Source organism: Antrostomus carolinensis, unplaced genomic scaffold, assembly GCF_000700745.2.
Source record: "Antrostomus carolinensis isolate BGI_N321 unplaced genomic scaffold, ASM70074v2 scaffold8183, whole genome shotgun sequence".
Lineage (NCBI taxonomy): Eukaryota > Metazoa > Chordata > Aves > Caprimulgiformes > Caprimulgidae > Antrostomus > Antrostomus carolinensis.
In genome coordinates this window covers 24,754-31,523 of record NW_010304382.1, presented here as the reverse complement: position 1 = coordinate 31,523, position 6,770 = coordinate 24,754, and positions in this window count along the sequence as shown.

Below are 6,770 nucleotides of genomic sequence, written 5' to 3'. Positions count from 1 at the left end.
ATCTTTAAGTATGTCCCAACTATCCTGCACTAATCTAATTAGTTAACTAATCTAATCTTTAGACCTAATCCAGTTAGCCTTGTTTCCTGTGACATCATCTGAAGATTTCATACTCTGTTTTGGTTTTTTTTTTTGTCAGACCTCATCAGTCCTTCTAAAGTCTTCTAGCTTTCTGGGACACCATTTTCTGTTTTGCTGGTGTCGCTAGTACCTAGCACCTAGATGTATCCTTTTATACTTGACTGTCTTAAAAATAATTTTTTTATGAATAGTGTTCTGTATGATTCCTATTGTTTCAGCATTCTTCACCAGAGTTTCTGAAGTATATAATTAGTAATTTATACTTACTTATGTAAATAAAATGGTTTATCATGTTCAGCTTTTATCTTTGTAGAGCTGAGGTAGACAAAGTCCTCTGAGGAATGGCTTCTCTCTGGCACCTGCTATGGCAGTATTATACAACCTTTTTCTCAAAGGAATTTGTAAATTCATCTCTTTCTAAATTGATGGAAATGAGTGAAATGGCTGCAGATTTTTGTTCTTTTTCGTAAGTTACTAGTGCTTAAATCACAAGATACCACTTATTATTTTCTGTTTCTTCTAGGAGGTTTTGTGGTTGTACAGCAGAACACATAGGTTTGCAAAGCCTGTACAGTCAAATAATGTTTATGTTGGCAAGACTCTTCTTTTGGGGGTTAACCTGTGAATCAGAATGCTGCATAAAGAAGAGAGTGGTTCAGGTAGTAGGCATATCCAAAATGTAACAGACTTGTTAATGAACTTTCTCTGTGATCTGAGGAATTGTTAGATCTATTGATACATCAAAGTATGACTGTTTGTTACTGGTAGCAAGCAGGACTGCGTCTAGGCAACATCAACAGTCACAGTGACACTCTTGTTGTATACCTTTTACATGGTTCAAACAATTGAAGGTTTTCCAGACTGACTTGACTTTAGACCTGTTGTATATGACTTGTATGTATATTGGCTATATAAGTATTAGTCTGTATAAACGTAGTTGGATGCAGTTTGAGGCCTGCATGCAGAAGCTAAGCCTTTTCTTATTTTACTTAAAAACAACTTTTCATTTTTGAAAAAATATAATAAGTATGAACTTGTAGGTTCATATTTTTATAGGGAAAAATTTCTGAACGTGAAAATTAATATCACATTTTCTAACCAGAAATGCAGGAATAAATGAAATATATTGAAATTAAGTTTAAATTGACTAGTCAATGTTGTGGTTCAACTCTTGTATGTTAACTAGTATGTTAATTGCCATGTAAAAAATTACAAATGTCTCGCCAAAAACAAGAGAAGTCTTTGCTCTCTGCCTAAGAGAGAAAGTGTTATTAGAGGTAGTGGTGAAAATGAACTATGAAGGAGAAATTGTCCCAGAGGTTACAGAATCATTATTTTAGATGTGTCTTCTGAATTCAGTATCAGAGACCTGTTTATCTAAATTATGATCTTAAACCTTTTCATTTTCTCCACTCTCTCAAATAATCTTAAATGAAATGTCTCTTTTAAGCTGTTTTTAATATGTTTACAAACAGTTTATGAGACTTGGCAAGCAATCAGGGCCGTTCAAACACATGTAGTAGTAAGGGTTCAGGAAAGCCACCAGGGCTGATGTGAGAGTGACAATGCAAGCTTGATGTGCATTTTACAGAATAAATAAATGTGGTTGTTCACAGAGTAACTATAAACTTTGTTTACAATTTTTGTTTTACTTGAAGTGTAAATTATGAAAAACATATAGAAGTCTGTTTAAAAATTAGCAGGTGTAATTGAAAATAACATGAACTGAATTTTATTGTGGTGTAGGTAAATCAGATACAGACTGCTGGAAACTTCTGAAGTCTTTCAATTCAAATCTTGCATGTATTTATTTGTATACAGAAAGAATAATGTTTTTTTAAACTATATTAGTGTACATATGATATACCAATAATTTTGCAATAAGATACTGCCTAGTGTCCTGTAAGTGTATTTAAGATAATTTAAAAACCCAAAAAACCAAAAAACCCAACCATACCAAAAAAACCCCCACCAAAACAAAAAAACCCCAAACAACTGTGAACTGTACACTGCAGCTTATGAGAATAATACATTATACATAAAACCACTGTTACATGGAAAAACAATTTTCTTTTAATTTTTAAACTAACAATTTGTTAATTTATTCCATCAGCTGAATAATATGAGTAAAAAATACATGCATCACTTGTATGTATAATCCAAATTGTTACTGAATTTAACAAAGGGAAGATATTTTTATATTACATTAAGTAAGTGAGTTTGTAAGTCACAGTTAAAGCAGTTGCAACTGTGAGCCAAACATTGCTTTGGTGGTAACCAAATAAATTTGTGCCATGTTCTTAAAAAATCTTAATAAACTAGTAGCAAAAGTATGCAGAGCTAGTGCGTTTAAATGTAATGATAACATTCAAATCATGCACTGAAAAACGTTTTGACGAAGTCAACCAAGGAGCATAGTTTTGTTTAGCATCTTGCATTTCTACCATGGCTTGTCGCCATGGTGTATATGAATCCTAAATTTCTGTAGGACATCTCTGACTTTATCTGCTCTCTGACAGGTTTTTGTTCTGATTTCCCCCCTCCCCTTCTGTTAGAACTGTTAAACCCTGAAATCTTAACTTTTTAATGGAAATAGAATCCCAAGAGGGAAGCAGTTTGATAATCCTGACTGGGTTTCTGAGCTACAGACAGCTAGCAGTTAAGAAAAGACCTTCATTTTTTTGGCTTCTGTGTTTTTGGTTTTGTTTTTGCTTTTTTTTAATATTCAGGATATATTTATATATCCTGAACCTCCACTTGGGAACTTCCTAATTCTCATCCTGCATCTGATTTGCAAATAGATTAGAAGTTCCATGGTACTTTCCTTGAAAAGGACTGATATCTCCTGGAAAGCCATAGGATAACAAAGAATTTTAATTTATACAAAAGTAAAAGTGTTTCAGAACATTTAATGTGACTAAGCACTGACAGTGTCTGCAGTCAATTAAACATTTTCAAGGGAGTGTGTTGCATAATGTGATGATTGTGATGAACTGTAGTACCTCTTTGGTTCAGAGGAGCTTTCATGTTAGTAGCTAGAGAATTTTAGGCAGTTTTATCCTTACTACGCTGAATTCCAGAAGTCATATGGCTCAGTTATCATTGATTGTAACTGCGCATTGTGGGTCTTGTTTTTTGAGGGGTTTGTTTTGTTCTTAAGTGATTGCTAGCCTTTCCTGAAGATCTGCACACAACACACCACCACCACACACGCACCCTCCCTCCCCACACCCCCCAGAAGAAATTAATTAGTCAAAACTCTGGGCAATTCTGTTTTGCCAAGAAAGGAGTCATGTGCTTCGATTAACTATTCAGAAAACATTTTGTACAGGATAGCAATATTGAATGTGGTATCAGAGTTCGGTAAGCCTCTAGTTTTATATGAAACATTAGAGTAAGAAACTGTTTTTGTATTAGAAAAGACAAGCAATTTTCCATCCAGTTTGTGCACAACTTTGTAAGTTTTATAGTTTACCTGGCAGTTGTGTGTGAGAGCTGACTAATGTTTGTATCAGACTTTGAAAATTTGAGATTTTAAAATTGTTTTTAATCATTAACTCCATGCAACTAGTTGCTTTAATCTGTGTATGTCTAGTCACTTATTTATATGCTTTAACAGTTTCAAAAGTCACTATTTCTACTGTAGATTGCACATGGCTTGCACACGCCATAGTAGTGTCGTGGCTTTTTGTGATTTATAGTTTCTGGTTTTTGTTTTTTGTTTACAAAGGGACATTACTTAATGAAAACATACTGTATGGGTGAAAGGGTACCTAAGGCCAACAAAGGAGGAAATACAGAAAAACTGTATTTTTCTAGCTGCTTCAGGGTAAATGAAGTAGTGTGGCTTGTCTGGGTGTGGAACGAGTCCGGAAAATGTATTTAATAGCACTTGCTAGAGATGCAAAGTGGAGAACAGTTCTGCTTTATTATGCCTGATTCACTGTCTCCTCTCCTAATTAATCATTAGTTGATTTGATAGCGTAGTTAGTGCAGTGCAGAAATCCAGGGGAGGTTTTTTAGTACCTGTTGTGAACAGCTTTTCTGATTTTGCTTGTGTTAAAAGTAACATTTCTCAGAAGTTTTCACTATTGTTGACATGTCTAGGCTTCAGCAGAAGACCTTGATTCCCCATCCCACCCTCCCACCTCCTCCTCCATCTGCAGTCATTGTTTCTCAAGGAAACACTTAAATGCTGCAGTTACTATTCCCTTGAAAAGTCCCTGTAATTAGTAGTGCTGGTAAGAATTACATGAAAGGAGACATTTTCGGTCTCTGCTTTGATTGTCAGAGTTTTGTGAACAATTTTCAAGACTCTAATAAGGGAATTTGTTCTGTTTGCATAGTCATTGAACTTTTTAAAGTGAAGCAATATTCTGGCACAAATACGTCATTCTTGAGGGGGATAAAAAAAAGGGGGGAAAAAAACTGGAACTCCTTTTCATGGAAACATATGGGATCTTTATGTCATTGAGCACTGGCAGTGAAAGGTACAAGTTACCGAGTTACCATTTGGAATTATAAATGCTAAAATATTAGGGATGGATGAGTGCATAGTTTACTTCTTATACATAAGAAGATGGCAAAGAGGATTTATTTATTTATTTATTTATTGTTAATGCCCACCTGTCTGATTTGCAGGGGGAATTCCAAAGTCATGGTCCTTGCTTAGTTGAAGTTTCAGAACAGCAGTGATATGATCTGGATTGAAATGTCTGTGGGGTTTTTTTGTTTTAGTTTGGATTTTTTGAGAGGCAGGGTTGGTGGTGGTAGTGTCTGACAGCTTAACATTTGAATTTAAGAATATGACTTGGAAATGTTTTCTTGTTAATAGTTAGGGGAAATGTATTAGTGAGATTAGGTAAATATTCACCATTGGCTTGAATGATGTTTAGCATCTGGCTAGAATCCTGAATTAGGCTGGTGAGTCACATGTGTTACATTGTAATTGAACTGAAGTTATTCAGGATACAGACACCACACAGCCTTAAAACTGTGAAGTCAGTTGTTAGGGCTTTATAGACAACTGTTCTGTAATGTCATCTAGTTGATCCCTCTTCACACATCAAATGAGAACCATGTTTGGTTGTGTGGGATACATTTCTTTTTAACTCCTTAAAATTGAGTTAATTCAATATTTCTTAAAACTCTGATGGATCAAATATATCTTACTGCACCATTAATTTGCAACCTCTGGATTTACAGCCAATCCTTCTGTTACTAATCCTGTCAGGGTTATTTCTTTGGGGGTTTTGTTTAGTTTTGGTTTATCTTTCTGGTTACTTTACATAATGCTTTCCATTTCTGTGGTTTCCTGTAAGTCTATGACTCCTTTTCATAGAAAACCATGTGTTAGAACTTGCCGTTCTGATGTATTTCCGTGAGTTTTAGTTTAAACAAGTGTCAGATGACTAGCATGTAGCTTTCGGCAGTTTAATCTGACATCTGCACAATAGACATCTTGTTCTTAGCCCTCCTACTGACTCCCTACAGAGGCAAACCCCATTTTGTAACAAGTTTAAGCTAGTCATTATTTAAGACTGAATTACTTTTTGTTCCACAAGCTTTTGCAGCTTTATATGTGGAGTTGACTAGTTGTTTCTAACTGATTGTCTTACATGCACTTTAGATGTGATGAAAGAAATACGGTTCTGCCCCATTCAGTAATTACGTAAATGTTGTTCACAACAGAAATAAATAAATAAGGGATTTTTTTTTTTTTTCCTGCTGGTTTCTTGTATGAATTTCAGTGATTCATTTGAAGTCTTTACACGGGGTTGTGAGTACTTTGCCTTTTCCCAGAATTCTTTTGTCTCTCAATGTCATTTTAAGTTACTTTTGTTGTCTTTATCTGTTATTTTTTTCAATATTTTTTGCCTTCTTCCCCCAAAGTGTCTTGCTTTAATGTACACTTATTTGTTTGTCATTATGAACTGTTGTGACTTTCACGTTGTAATTTTTATTCTTCTCTCTGACCTCTAGACCTGTATCTCTTCCTGTCTTCAAAGTATGTTTGTCAGTTGTTGGAAGTTCATCCTTTTGTGCTGTCAATTCTTAGGCATTTAACTTGTTTTCCAAATCATAGCACTGGAATTGCATGGACCGAAGCATAGTACAATGCTGTGGCATCTGTCTTAGGCTGTCCTTTCAGCTGGGAGCCCCAAAGCCAAATTAAAATTGTGGTGCTGCTGAAGAGTTGATGCTCAACTGATTCCATAGTTTGTGATTAAGTAGGATTGCTTGTCAATTCTCATTAAAACAACCTTTAATTGTTGAGCGAAAAAAATTGTTTAATTAACAGTATATGCTTGGCTTTGTTCTCAACTGAACTATTAAAGTGTAAGTGACAGGCGATTGTCCTAGTCATGACGAATTTCTTTATATTGCTTTACTTCTCATTTTTCATTGGTGTAAAATCTTAAATTCAGCGCCTAGATCTGTTTTTTGAAAAGGTAAGGAAAAACGTAATGCACTGTTGTTAGCTGTTAATAAACTGAGAGGCTAAGAAGCCACTGTATTAAAATACATACAAAGCAAATCTTGTAATCTAACAGTAAAGTATAAGATAACAGGTGAACACAGTCTGCAGTAAGAAAACGTAAAGGAAGAATGAGAAAATAAACCTGCAAAACCAGTCCCCAGATTATAGGGTGATGAGTGCAATGCTGTTGACACTGATAGAGCAGTGC